The following is a 14,506-nucleotide window of genomic DNA, read 5'->3' as shown; positions in this document are numbered from 1 at the left end:
CATTGTGGCCCCCCACTATAATGCCCCCTCATTGTGGCCCCCACACTATAATGCCCCCTCATTGTGGCCCCCCACTATAATTCCCCCTCATTGTGGCCCCCCACTATAATGCCCCCTCATTGTGGCCCCCCACTATAATTCCCCCTCATTGTGGCCCCCCACTATAATGCCCCCTCATTGTGGCCCCCACACTATAATGCCCCCTCATTGTGGCCCCCACACTATAATTCCCCTGTCTTTTGACCTCCACAATAAAGTGCACAAATGGAAAAAAAACTACCACCACTCCGATCTCTGCTGCCAGCAGGTACAATGTAGTGACGTCGCTTACATCGCCCCCTGCCTGCTTCCAAGCTTCCAGCAGACGAGACCAAGATTGGGTTGTGAATGTGGGAGCGGGCACAGATGAGCTGAAGCCAGGACATACCTCCTGCGGCCTGGGAAGGCACCTGAAATCCAGGACTGTCCCTCTGAATCCGGGGTGACGGAGAGGTATGGAGACCCCTGGCAAACTGCAGATTTTTTTAAACATTCAAATAGATGAATGTAACACATGGACATGTCAGGACGAGAGCTGCTGCCGCTGTTCAGGGGTCTCTGCCCTGCCTGAGCGGCATCTAAAGGGGTCCTAAAAGGACATCACTGTAATCTACCAGAATGCAAAAACGCAGCTCTGCTACATCTGTCCATTAAATACCAACCTGCATTAGACATTTTGCAATGAAACATATATACAAAAAAAGAAATAAATAAAAAATTCTGATTTATTTTTTCAGTTACCATCAGTCGTATCACTTTACCCTGCTTAATGGTCTCCGAGCCAAAAGTTACTAGATGGGAACCCCGGCTTGAATGGCCGTAATTTATGCTCTGCGCATGATTCAGGCACATGGAGCCTCAGTCATGTTTACATTATTTTTTGGCACGGAGCGCGCGGCATGTACCATCACGGTGGAGTTTATAAATAAAGCGCGCACAATGGAGTTTAGAGTAGCTGCGAGCAAAAATAAAACCTTCTAATGTCAATGATAAAATAACAGCTTGACTCACCCACACCCAAGAATGCACTCATTGTTTGGACAGGGGTAAGCGGCAGGGAGAGATGTGACTCCAGGCTTTGGTTTAACCCTTCCTGTGGTGGGTCAAAAAGGATTCAAGTGAAAGTTTTTGAAAAAAAGATGGCAGCGGTGTCTGTTCTATTGGGGACCAAGTAAAACTGGAGATTACCCTACAGCCTTATATGCTAATACACCCATTAGTTTAGTTCCATTGATAAGGGATCCAGGATTTAAGCATCTATTTGTTGCTGGTGTCCACTGGTTTGATGCACCTGGCCTTGGTCTCCATTGCTTTAGTGCACCAGTCCCTGGTGTCCACTGGTTTGATGCACCGGTCCCTGGTGGCCACTGGTTTGATGCACCTGGCCTTGGTGTCCATTGCTTTAGTGCACCAGTCCCTGGTGTCCACTGGTTTGATGCACCGGTCCCTGGTGTCCACTGGTTTGATGCACCGGTCCCTGGTGGCCACTGGTTTGATGCACCTGGCCTTGGTGTCCATTGCTTTAGTGCACCAGTCCCTGGTGTCCACTGGTTTGATACACCGGTCCCTGGTGTCCAGTGGTTTGATGCACCGGTCCCTGGTGTCCAGTGGTTTGATGCACCGGTCCCTGGTGTCCACTGGTTTGATGCACCGGTCCCTGGTGTCCAGTGGTTTGATGCACCGGTCTCTGGCGTCCAGTGGTTTGATGCATCGGTCCCTGGTGTCCAGTGGTTTGATGCACCAGTCCCTGGTGTCCAGTGGTTTGATGCACTGGTCTCTGGTGTCCAGTGGTTTGATGCACCGGTCTCTGGCGTCCAGTGGTTTGATGCATCGGTCCCTGGTGTCCAGTGGTTTGATACACCGGTCCCTGGTGTCCAGTGGTTTGATGCACCGGTCCCTGGTGTCCAGTGGTTTGATGCACCGGTCCCTGGTGTCCACTGGTTTGATGCACCGGTCCCTGGTGTCCAGTGGTTTGATGCACCGGTCTCTGGCGTCCAGTGGTTTGATGCATCGGTCCCTGGTGTCCAGTGGTTTGATGCACCAGTCCCTGGTGTCCAGTGGTTTGATGCACTGGTCTCTGGTGTCCAGTGGTTTGATGCACCGGTCTCTGGCTTCCAGTGGTTTGATGCACCGTTCCATGGTGTCCAGTGGTTTGATACACCGGTCCCTGGTGTCCAGTGGTTTGATGCACCGGTCTCTGGCGTCCAGTGGTTTGATGCATCGGTCCCTGGTGTCCAGTGGTTTGATGCATCAGTCCCTGGTGTCCAGTGGTTTGATGCACCAGTCCCTGGTGTCCAGTGGTTTGATGCACTGGTCTCTGGCGTCCAGTGGTTTGATGCACCGGTCCCTGGTGTCCAGTGGTTTGATGCACCGGTCTCTGGCGTCCAGTGGTTTGATGCATCGGTCCCTGGTGTCCAGTGGTTTGATGCACCAGTCCCTGGTGTCCAGTGGTTTGATGCACCAGTCCCTGGTGTCCAGTGGTTTGATGCACCAGTCCCTGGTGTCCAGTGGTTTGATGCACTGGTCTCTGGTGTCCAGTGGTTTGATGCACCGGTCTCTGGCGTCCAGTGGTTTGATGCATCGGTCCCTGGTGTCCAGTGGTTTGATGCACCAGTCCCTGGTGTCCAGTGGTTTGATGCATCGGTCCCTGGTGTCCAGTGGTTTGATGCACCAGTCCCTGGTGTCCAGTGGTTTGATGCACTGGTCTCTGGTGTCCAGTGGTTTGATGCACCGTTCCCTGGTGTCCAGTGGTTTAATACTCTTCTTCCTAATGACTTGGTGCATGTCCCCACACTTTTATGGAAACCCATGAGTTCTAATTCCCAGTCAGTGGTGACCCCATCTTCTCCATTACAGTAAATGATGCTGACTTATTGGGGATTCCAGCTCTTGGTCTCCCCGTCAAGCTGATCCTTTTAACCCTTTGATTTCCATGGCTTATTTAGTAAAGCCTCAAAAATCTTTCCTATAACAACACCATAAACCTGTTTTATTACAGCGGCCTGTCACAAGGGTGTGTGAAGCGACTGATGATCTTTTTCCACACCTCGGGCTCATTCATTGCACAAGATAGAGTGATCTCAGGATTTTATCTTTAAGACCCATCTTTGCCAGTAGGCGCCATTGATTTACTGCTGAAAGAAAGGCCACATACTTCCATCTGCACCTATTTACTCAGAGCCGCGATACAAAGAGTTGTGTAAGTGGACACGGGGCGTGAAAACTACAGCAATGTTGGGAAAACCAATGTAGAGAATATCTGCAGAACCTTCGGGCCACATCAGGGTAATACAATAATAGATTGAGGTTATGATCCTGAATGGCCGCCATTGGCTGTCTATGCAATATCTAAGGAGATAAATGACACATAATCATACACTGAGTTATTCCGGATCATTGCAAGCAGAATATGTCCTATGGAAGTCAATGGAAGTCGGTTGCCGGTGTTGCACTACTTCATTGTTGGCAGATTTACACTGCTCCAGCAGACACTTGACATTGTGCAGCTCAGTCACGGAAACCCCAATCCATGTTAGATCTTCTCGTGCTGACCTTGTGTCCAGAACCAACTGGACCTTGGTCATGAATGTTAAAGCAGAGAACAAGAGATTTTACCCCCCTGGGTCTTTCAGATCTTGGCAATCCTATTTCCTTCACCCATCATGTCATTGACCTGATAACTGTATTTTTGAGAAAGACCAAATTGTATAAGATATAAGATACATAGTATAGTGACATGTATCCAGGCAAAGTATAGCGCTCTGTATCCAGGCAAAGTATAGCGCTCTGTATCCAGGAATAGGTTACATTGTATCTCAGGGGTCTGTGTAGCGCTCTGTATCCAGGCACAGGTTACATTGTATCTCAGGGCAGGGCCGCCGATAGGCCAGTACTACTGCTACTGGCGTCAGGGGCCTGGCCAAATTTTAAAATGGGGGGGGGGCCCGGGCCCCCTGGCGCCGGCAGCAGTCATTGTATGTCCTGTTTCAACTCAGATCTGCATCCAGAGGACGCAGATCTGAGTTGAGCACATACGCGGCTGAAGCGAGGAGCTGACCTGTGTCAGCTCCTCGCTTCGCCGCTGCCGCCTCTCTCGGTGACACATATGCGGCTGAGCCACCCGGCTCTGCCGCATATGTGTCACCGAGAGAGGAGGCAGCGGCGAAGCGAGGAGCTGACACAGGTCAGTTCCTCGCTTCAGCCGCATATGTGTCAGCGAGAGAGACACCCAGCGGCAAAGCGTGGAGCTGACCAGTGTCAGCTCCTTCCTTCAGCCGCATGTGTCAGCGAGAGAGACGCGCAGAGAGCGGCGAGGGAGCGGAGGAGAAGGTAAGTTTAATGTGGAGGTGGAACGTGATTCTGGGGGCAGATGAAAGAGAGGACGGCATGACACTGTGGGGACATGAATCTGGGGGCAGAGGTGGGGGACATGAATCTGGGGGCAGAGATGGGGGGACATGAATCTGGGGGGACATGAATCTGGAGGCAGAGATGGAGGGGACATGAAACTTGGGCCAGAGATGGGGGACATGAATCTGGGGGCAGAGATGGAGGGGGGACATGAATCTGGGGGCAGAGATGGAGGGGACATGAAACTGGGGGCAGAGATGTGGGGACATGAATCTGGGGGCAGAGATGGAGGGGACATGAATCTGGGGGCAGAGATGTGGGGACATGAATCTAGGGGCAGAGATGGAGGGACATGAATCGGGGGCAGAGATGGGGGACATGAAACTGGGGGCAGAGATGGGGGACATGAATCTGGGGGCAGAGATGGAAGGGGGACATGAAACTGGGGGCAGATGAAGGGTGTATATGAAGCTGGGGGAGAGATAGAGGGGGGCATATAATTTACGGGTGACTGTAGGAGGATTATACTGTGTGCAGGCACATGAAAAATTAACGAGTGGGCGGAGTCAACATAACAGTGGGTGGGGCTAAATTTCCAGCGGCGCGCAAAGCAAAAATGGCGGGGGGGGGGGGGCAGACACTTAGGCTGTATGGGGCCCCAAAATTCCTGATGGCGGCCCTGTCTCAGGGGTCTCTATAGCGCTCTGTATCCAGGCACAGGTTACATTGTATCTCAGGGGTCTGTGTAGCGTTCTGTATCCAGGCACAGGTTACATTGTATCTCAGGGGTCTGTGTAGCGCTCTGTATCCAGGCACAGGTTACATTGTATCTCAGGGGTCTGTGTAGCGCTCTGTATCCAGGCACAGGTTACATTGTATCTCAGGGGTCTCTATAGCGCTCTGTATCCAGGTACAGGTTACATTGTATCTCAGGGGTCTGTGTAGCGCTCTGTATCCAGGTACAGGTTACATTGTATCTCAGGGGTGTCTATAGCGCTCTGTATCCAGGCACAGGTTACATTGTATCTCAGGGGTCTGTGTAGCGCTCTGTATCCAGGCACAGGTTACATTGTATCTCAGGGTCTGTGTAGCGTTCTGTATCCAGGCACAGGTTACATTGTATCTCAGGGTCTGTGTAGCACTCTGTATCCAGGCACAGGTTACATTGTATCTCAGGGGTCTCTATAGCGCTCTGTATCCAGGTACAGGTTACATTGTATCTCAGGGGTCTCTATAGCGCTCTGTATCCAGGCACAGGTTACATTGTATCTCAGGGGTCTGTGTAGCGTTCTGTATCCAGGCACAGGTTACATTGTATCTCAGGTGTCTGTGTAGCGTTCTGTATCCAGGTACAGGTTACATTGTATCTCAGGGGTCTCTATAGCGCTCTGTATCCAGGCACAGGTTACATTGTATCTCAGGGGTCTCTATAGCGCTCTGTATCCAGGTACAGGTTACATTGTATCTCAGGGGTCTCTATAGCGTTCTGTATCCAGGCACAGGTTACATTGTATCTCAGGGGTCTGTGTAGCGCTCTGTATCCAGGCACAGGTTACATTGTATCTCAGGGGTCTCTATAGCGCTCTGTATCCAGGCACAGGTTACATTGTATCTCAGGGGTCTCTATAGCGCTCTGTATCCAGGCACAGGTTACATTGTATCTCAGGGTCTGTGTAGCGCTCTGTATCCAGGCACAGGTTACATTGTATCTCAGGGTCTGTGTAGCACTCTGTATCCAGGCACAGGTTACATTGTATCTCAGGGGTCTCTATAGCGCTCTGTATCCAGGTACAGGTTACATTGTATCTCAGGGGTCTCTATAGCGCTCTGTATCCAGGCACAGGTTACATTGTATCTCAGGGGTCTGTGTAGCGTTCTGTATCCAGGCACAGGTTACATTGTATCTCAGGGGTCTGTGTAGCGTTCTGTATCCAGGTACAGGTTACATTGTATCTCAGGGGTCTCTATAGCGTTCTGTATCCAGGTACAGGTTACATTGTATCTCAGGGGTCTCTATAGCGCTCTGTATCCAGGCACAGGTTACATTGTATCTCAGGGGTCTCTATAGCGCTCTGTATCCAGGCACAGGTTACATTGTATCTCAGGGGTCTGTGTAGCGTTCTGTATCCAGGCACAGGTTACATTGTATCTCAGGTGTCTGTGTAGCGCTCTGTATCCAGGCACAGGTTACATTGTATCTCAGGGGTCTCTATAGCGCTCTGTATCCAGGCACAGGTTACATTGTATCTCAGGGGTGTCTATAGCGCTCTGTATCCGGGCACAGGTTACATTGTATCTCAGAGGTCTCTATAGCGCTCTGTATCCAGGCACAGGTTACATTGTATCTCAGGGGTCTCTATAGCGCTCTGTATCCAGGCACAGGTTACATTGTATCTCAAGGGTGTCTATAGCGCTCTGTATCCAGGCACAGGTTACATTGTATCTCAGGGGTCTCTATAGCGCTCTGTATCCGGGCACAGGTTACATTGTATCTCAGGGGTCTCTATAGCGCTCTGTATCCGGGCACAGGTTACATTGTATCTCAGGGGTCTCTATAGCGCTCTGTATCCAGGCACAGGTTACATTGTATCTCAGGGGTCTGTGTAGCGTTCTGTATCCAGGCACAGGTTACATTGTATCTCAGGGGTGTCTATAGCACTCTGTATCCAGGTACAGGTTACATTGTATCTCAGGGGTCTGTGTAGCGTTCTGTATCCAGGCACAGGTTACATTGTATCTCAGGGGTCTCTATAGCGCTCTGTATCCAGGCACAGGTTACATTGTATCTCAGGGGTCTCTATAGCGCTCTGTATCCAGGCACAGGTTACATTGTATCTCAGGGGTCTGTGTAGCGTTCTGTATCCAGGCACAGGTTACATTGTATCTCAGGGGTCTCTATAGCGCTCTGTATCCAGGCACAGGTTACATTGTATCTCAGGGGTCTCTATAGCGCTCTGTATCCAGACACAGGTTACATTGTATCTCAGGGGTCTGTGTAGCGCTCTGTATCCAGGCACAGGTTACATTGTATCTCAGGGTCTGTGTAGCGCTCTGTATCCAGGCACAGGTTACATTGTATCTCAGGGGTCTCTATAGCGCTCTGTATCCAGGCACAGGTTACATTGTATCTCAGGGGTCTGTGTAGCGTTCTGTATCCAGGCACAGGTTACATTGTATCTCAGGGGTGTCTATAGCGCTCTGTATCCAGGCACAGGTTACATTGTATCTCAGGGGTCTCTATAGCGCTCTGTATCCAGGCACAGGTTACATTGTATCTCAGGGGTCTGTGTAGCGCTCTGTATCCAGGCACAGGTTACATTGTATCTCAGGGGTCTGTGTAGCGCTCTGTATCCAGGCACAGGTTACATTGTATCTCAGGGGTCTGTGTAGCGTTCTGTATCCAGGCACAGGTTACATTGTATCTCAGGGGTCTCTATAGCGCTCTGTATCCAGGCACAGGTTACATTGTATCTCAGGGGTCTCTATAGCGCTCTGTATCCAGGCACAGGTTACATTGTATCTCAGGGGTCTCTATAGCGCTCTGTATCCAGGCACAGGTTACATTGTATCTCAGGGGTCTCTATAGCGCTCTGTATCCAGGCACAGGTTACATTGTATCTCAGGGGTCTCTATAGCGCTCTGTATCCAGGCACAGGTTACATTGTATCTCAGGGGTCTCTATAGCGCTCTGTATCCAGGCACAGGTTACATTGTATCTCAGGGGTCTCTATAGCGCTCTGTATCCAGGCACAGGTTACATTGTATCTCAGGGGTCTCTATAGCGCTCTGTATCCAGGCACAGGTTACATTGTATCTCAGGGGTCTCTATAGCGCTCTGTATCCAGGCACAGGTTACATTGTATCTCAGGGTCTGTGTAGCGCTCTGTATCCAGGCACAGGTTACATTGTATCTCAGGGGTCTCTATAGCGCTCTGTATCCAGGTACAGGTTACATTGTATCTCAGGGGTCTGTGTAGCGCTCTGTATCCAGGCACAGGTTACATTGTATCTCAGGGGTCTCTATAGCGCTCTGTATCCAGGCACAGGTTACATTGTATCTCAGGGGTCTGTGTAGCGCTCTGTATCCAGGTACAGGTTACATTGTATCTCAGGGGTCTGTGTAGCGCTCTGTATCCAGGCACAGGTTACATTGTATCTCAGGGGTCTCTATAGCGCTCTGTATCCAGGCACAGGTTACATTGTATCTCAGGGGTCTGTGTAGCGTTCTGTATCCAGGCACAGGTTACATTGTATCTCAGGGGTCTCTATAGCGCTCTGTATCCAGGTACAGGTTACATTGTATCTCAGGGGTCTCTATAGCGCTCTGTATCCAGGCACAGGTTACATTGTATCTCAGGGGTGTCTATAGCGCTCTGTATCCAGGCACAGGTTACATTGTATCTCAGGGGTCTCTATAGCGCTCTGTATCCGGGCACAGGTTACATTGTATCTCAGGGTCTGTGTAGCGCTCTGTATCCAGGCACAGGTTACATTGTATCTCAGGGGTCTGTGTAGTGCTCTGTATCCAGGCACAGGTTACATTGTATCTCAGGGTCTGTGTAGCGCTCTGTATCCAGGCACAGGTTACATTGTATCTCAGGGTCTGTGTAGCGCTCTGTATCCAGGTACAGGTTACATTGTATCTCAGGGGTCTGTGTAGCGCTCTGTATCCGGGCACAGGTTACATTGTATCTCAGGGGTCTGTGTAGCGCTCTGTATCCAGGCACAGGTTACATTGTATCTCAGGGGTCTGTGTAGCGCTCTGTATCCAGGCACAGGTTACATTGTATCTCAGGGGTCTGTGTAGCGCTCTGTATCCAGGCACAGGTTACATTGTATCTCAGGGGTCTGTGTAGCGCTCTGTATCCAGGCACAGGTTACATTGTATCTCAGGGTCAGTGTAGTGTTCTGTATCCAGGCACAGGTTACATTGTATCTCAGGGGTCTCTATAGCGCTCTGTATCCAGGTACAGGTTACATTGTATCTCAGGGTCTCTATAGCGCTCTGTATCCAGGCACAGGTTACATTGTATCTCAGGGTCAGTGTAGTGCTCTGTATCCAGGCACAGGTTACATTGTATCTCAGGGTCTGTGTAGTGTTCTGTATCCAGGCACAGGTTACATTGTATCTCAGGGGTCTGTGTAGCGCTCTGTATCCAGGCACAGGTTACATTGTATCTCAGGGGTCTCTATAGCGCTCTGTATCCAGGTACAGGTTACATTGTATCTCAGGGGTCTGTGTAGCGCTCTGTATCCAGGCACAGGTTACATTGTATCTCAGGGGTCTCTATAGCGTTCTGTATCCAGGTACAGGTTACATTGTATCTCAGGGTCAGTGTAGTGTTCTGTATCCAGGCACAGGTTACATTGTATCTCAGGGGTCTCTATAGCGCTCTGTATCCAGGCACAGGTTACATTGTATCTCAGGGTCTGTGTAGTGTTCTGTATCCAGGCACAGGTTACATTGTATCTCAGGGGTCTGTGTAGCGCTCTGTATCCAGGCACAGGTTACATTGTATCTCAGGGGTCTCTATAGCGCTCTGTATCCAGGTACAGGTTACATTGTATCTCAGGGGTCTGTGTAGCGCTCTGTATCCAGGCACAGGTTACATTGTATCTCAGGGGTCTCTATAGCGCTCTGTATCCAGGCACAGGTTACATTGTATCTCAGGGGTCTCTATAGCGCTCTGTATCCAGGCACAGGTTACATTGTATCTCAGGGGTCTGTGTAGTGTTCTGTATACAGGCACAGGTTACATTGTATCTCAGGGGTCTGTGTAGCGCTCTGTATCCAGGAATAGGTTACATTGTATCTCAGGGTCTGTGTAGCGTTCTGTATCCAGGCACAGGTTACATTGTATCTCAGGGGTCTCTATAGCGCTCTGTATCCAGGCACAGGTTACATTGTATCTCAGGGGTCTGTGTAGCGTTCTGTATCCAGGCACAGGTTACATTGTATCTCAGGGGTCTCTATAGCGCTCTGTATCCAGGCACAGGTTACATTGTATCTCAGGGGTCTGTGTAGCGCTCTGTATCCAGGCACAGGTTACATTGTATCTCAGGGGTCTCTATAGCGCTCTGTATCCAGGTACAGGTTACATTGTATCTCAGGGGTCTCTATAGCGCTCTGTATCCAGGTACAGGTTACATTGTATCTCAGGGGTCTCTATAGCGTTCTGTATCCAGGTACAGGTTACATTGTATCTCAGGGGTCTCTATAGCGTTCTGTATCCAGGCACAGGTTACATTGTATCTCAGGGGTCTGTGTAGCGCTCTGTATCCAGGCACAGGTTACATTGTATCTCAGGGGTCTCTATAGCGCTCTGTATCCAGGCACAGGTTACATTGTATCTCAGGGGTCTCTATAGCGCTCTGTATCCAGGCACAGGTTACATTGTATCTCAGGGGTCTGTGTAGCGCTCTGTATCCAGGCACAGGTTACATTGTATCTCAGGGGTCTCTATAGCGCTCTGTATCCAGGTACAGGTTACATTGTATCTCAGGGGTCTGTGTAGCGCTCTGTATCCAGGCACAGGTTACATTGTATCTCAGGGGTCTCTATAGCGCTCTGTATCCAGGCACAGGTTACATTGTATCTCAGGGGTCTCTATAGCGTTCTGTATCCAGGCACAGGTTACATTGTATCTCAGGGGTCTGTGTAGCGCTCTGTATCCAGGCACAGGTTACATTGTATCTCAGGGGTCTCTATAGCGTTCTGTATCCAGGCACAGGTTACATTGTATCTCAGGGGTCTCTATAGCGCTCTGTATCCAGGCACAGGTTACATTGTATCTCAGGGGTCTGTGTAGCGTTCTGTATCCAGGCACAGGTTACATTGTATCTCAGGGGTCTCTATAGCGCTCTGTATCCAGGCACAGGTTACATTGTATCTCAGGGGTCTGTGTAGCGCTCTGTATCCAGGCACAGGTTACATTGTATCTCAGGGGTCTGTGTAGCGCTCTGTATCCAGGCACAGGTTACATTGTATCTCAGGGGTCTCTATAGCGCTCTGTATCCAGGTACAGGTTACATTGTATCTCAGGGGTCTCTATAGCGCTCTGTATCCAGGTACAGGTTACATTGTATCTCAGGGGTCTCTATAGCGTTCTGTATCCAGGTACAGGTTACATTGTATCTCAGGGGTCTCTATAGCGTTCTGTATCCAGGCACAGGTTACATTGTATCTCAGGGGTCTGTGTAGCGCTCTGTATCCAGGCACAGGTTACATTGTATCTCAGGGGTCTCTATAGCGCTCTGTATCCAGGCACAGGTTACATTGTATCTCAGGGGTCTGTGTAGCGCTCTGTATCCAGGCACAGGTTACATTGTATCTCAGGGGTCTCTATAGCGTTCTGTATCCAGGCACAGGTTACATTGTATCTCAGGGGTCTCTATAGCGCTCTGTATTCAGGCACAGGTTACATTGTATCTCAGGGGTCTCTATAGCGCTCTGTATCCAGGCACAGGTTACATTGTATCTCAGGGGTCTGTGTAGCGCTCTGTATCCGGGCACAGGTTACATTGTATCTCAGGGGTCTGTGTAGCGCTCTGTATCCAGGCACAGGTTACATTGTATCTCAGGGGTGTCTATAGCGCTCTGTATCCAGGCACAGGTTACATTGTATCTCAGGGGTCTCTATAGCGCTCTGTATCCAGGCACAGGTTACATTGTATCTCAGGGGTCTCTATAGCGCTCTGTATCCAGGCACAGGTTACATTGTATCTCAGGGGTCTGTGTAGCGCTCTGTATCCAGGCACAGGTTACATTGTATCTCAGGGGTCTCTATAGCGCTCTGTATCCAGGCACAGGTTACATTGTATCTCAGGGGTCTGTGTAGCACTCTGTATCCAGGCACAGGTTACATTGTATCTCAGGGGTCTGTGTAGCACTCTGTATCCAGGCACAGGTTACATTGTATCTCAGGGGTCTCTATAGCGCTCTTTATCCAGGCACAGGTTACATTGTATCTCAGGGGTCTGTGTAGCGTTCTGTATACAGGCACAGGTTACATTGTATCTCAGGGGTCTGTGTAGCGCTCTGTATCCAGGCACAGGTTACATTGTATCTCAGGGGTCTGTGTAGTGTTCTGTATCCAGGCACAGGTTACATTGTATCTCAGGGGTCTCTATAGCGCTCTGTATCCAGGCACAGGTTACATTGTATCTCAGGGGTCTCTATAGCGCTCTGTATCCAGGCACAGGTTACATTGTATCTCAGGGGTCTGTGTAGCGCTCTGTATCCAGGCACAGGTTACATTGTATCTCAGGGGTCTCTATAGCGCTCTGTATCCAGGCACAGGTTACATTGTATCTCAGGGGTCTGTGTAGCGTTCTGTATCCAGGCACAGGTTACATTGTATCTCAGGGGTCTGTGTAGCGCTCTGTATCCAGGCACAGGTTACATTGTATCTCAGGGGTCTGTGTAGCGCTCTGTATCCAGGCACAGGTTACATTGTATCTCAGGGGTCTCTATAGCGCTCTGTATCCAGGCACAGGTTACATTGTATCTCAGGGGTGTCTATAGCGCTCTGTATCCAGGCACAGGTTACATTGTATCTCAGGGGTCTCTATAGCGCTCTGTATCCAGGCACAGGTTACATTGTATCTCAGGGGTCTGTGTAGCGCTCTGTATCCAGGCACAGGTTACATTGTATCTCAGGGGTCTCTATAGCGTTCTGTATCCAGGCACAGGTTACATTGTATCTCAGGGGTCTCTATAGCGCTCTGTATCCAGGTACAGGTTACATTGTATCTCAGGGGTCTGTGTAGCGCTCTGTATCCAGGCACAGGTTACATTGTATCTCAGGGGTCTCTATAGCGTTCTGTATCCAGGCACAGGTTACATTGTATCTCAGGGGTCTCTATAGCGCTCTGTATCCAGGTACAGGTTACATTGTATCTCAGGGGTCTCTATAGCGCTCTGTATCCAGGCACAGGTTACATTGTATCTCAGGGGTCTCTATAGCGCTCTGTATCCAGGTACAGGTTACATTGTATCTCAGGGGTCTCTATAGCGCTCTGTATCCAGGCACAGGTTACATTGTATCTCAGGGGTCTCTATAGCGCTCTGTATCCAGGCACAGGTTACATTGTATCTCAGGGGTCTGTGTAGCGTTCTGTATCCAGGCACAGGTTACATTGTATCTCAGGGGTCTGTGTAGCGCTCTGTATCCAGGCACAGGTTACATTGTATCTCAGGGGTCTCTATAGCGCTCTGTATCCAGGCACAGGTTACATTGTATCTCAGGGGTCTGTGTAGCGCTCTGTATCCAGGCACAGGTTACATTGTATCTCAGGGGTCTCTATAGCGTTCTGTATCCAGGCACAGGTTACATTGTATCTCAGGGGTCTCTATAGCGCTCTGTATCCAGGTACAGGTTACATTGTATCTCAGGGTCTCTATAGCGCTCTGTATCCAGGTACAGGTTACATTGTATCTCAGGGGTCTGTGTAGCGCTCTGTATCCAGGCACAGGTTACATTGTATCTCAGGGTCTCTATAGCGCTCTGTATCCAGGTACAGGTTACATTGTATCTCAGGGGTCTGTGTAGCGTTCTGTATCCGGGCACAGGTTACATTGTATCTCAGGGGTGTCTATAGCGCTCTGTATCCAGGTACAGGTTACATTGTATCTCAGGGGTCTCTATAGCGCTCTGTATCCAGGCACAGGTTACATTGTATCTCAGGGGTGTCTATAGCGCTCTGTATCCAGGTACAGGTTACATTGTATCTCAGGGGTCTCTATAGCGCTCTGTATCCAGGTACAGGTTACATTGTATCTCAGGGGTCTGTGTAGCGCTCTGTATCCAGGTACAGGTTACATTGTATCTCAGGGGTCTGTGTAGCGCTCTGTATCCAGGCACAGGTTACATTGTATCTCAGGGGTCTGTGTAGCGCTCTGTATCCAGGCACAGGTTACATTGTATCTCAGGGGTCTGTGTAGCGTTCTGTATCCAGGCACAGGTTACATTGTATCTCAGGGGTCTGTGTAGTGTTCTGTATCCAGGCACAGGTTACATTGTATCTCAGGGGTCTCTATAGCGCTCTGTATCCAGGCACAGGTTACATTGTATCTCAGGGTCTGTGTAGCGCTCTGTATCCAGGCACAGGTTACATT

At 49.9% G+C, this 14,506-nt stretch overlaps 1 pseudogene; it reads left to right on the top strand.

Moving 5' to 3' along the window:
• The first annotated feature begins 4,125 nt into the window (after window positions 1-4,125).
• Window positions 4,126-4,249, top strand: LOC142219012 (small nucleolar RNA SNORA17; annotated as a pseudogene).
• Window positions 4,250-14,506: the final 10,257 nt, after the last annotated feature.

This window comes from Leptodactylus fuscus, chromosome 9 (assembly GCF_031893055.1).
Source record: "Leptodactylus fuscus isolate aLepFus1 chromosome 9, aLepFus1.hap2, whole genome shotgun sequence".
In the NCBI taxonomy this organism is placed as follows: Eukaryota; Metazoa; Chordata; class Amphibia; order Anura; family Leptodactylidae; genus Leptodactylus; species Leptodactylus fuscus.
This window is presented reverse-complemented; position numbering and strand designations above follow the sequence as displayed.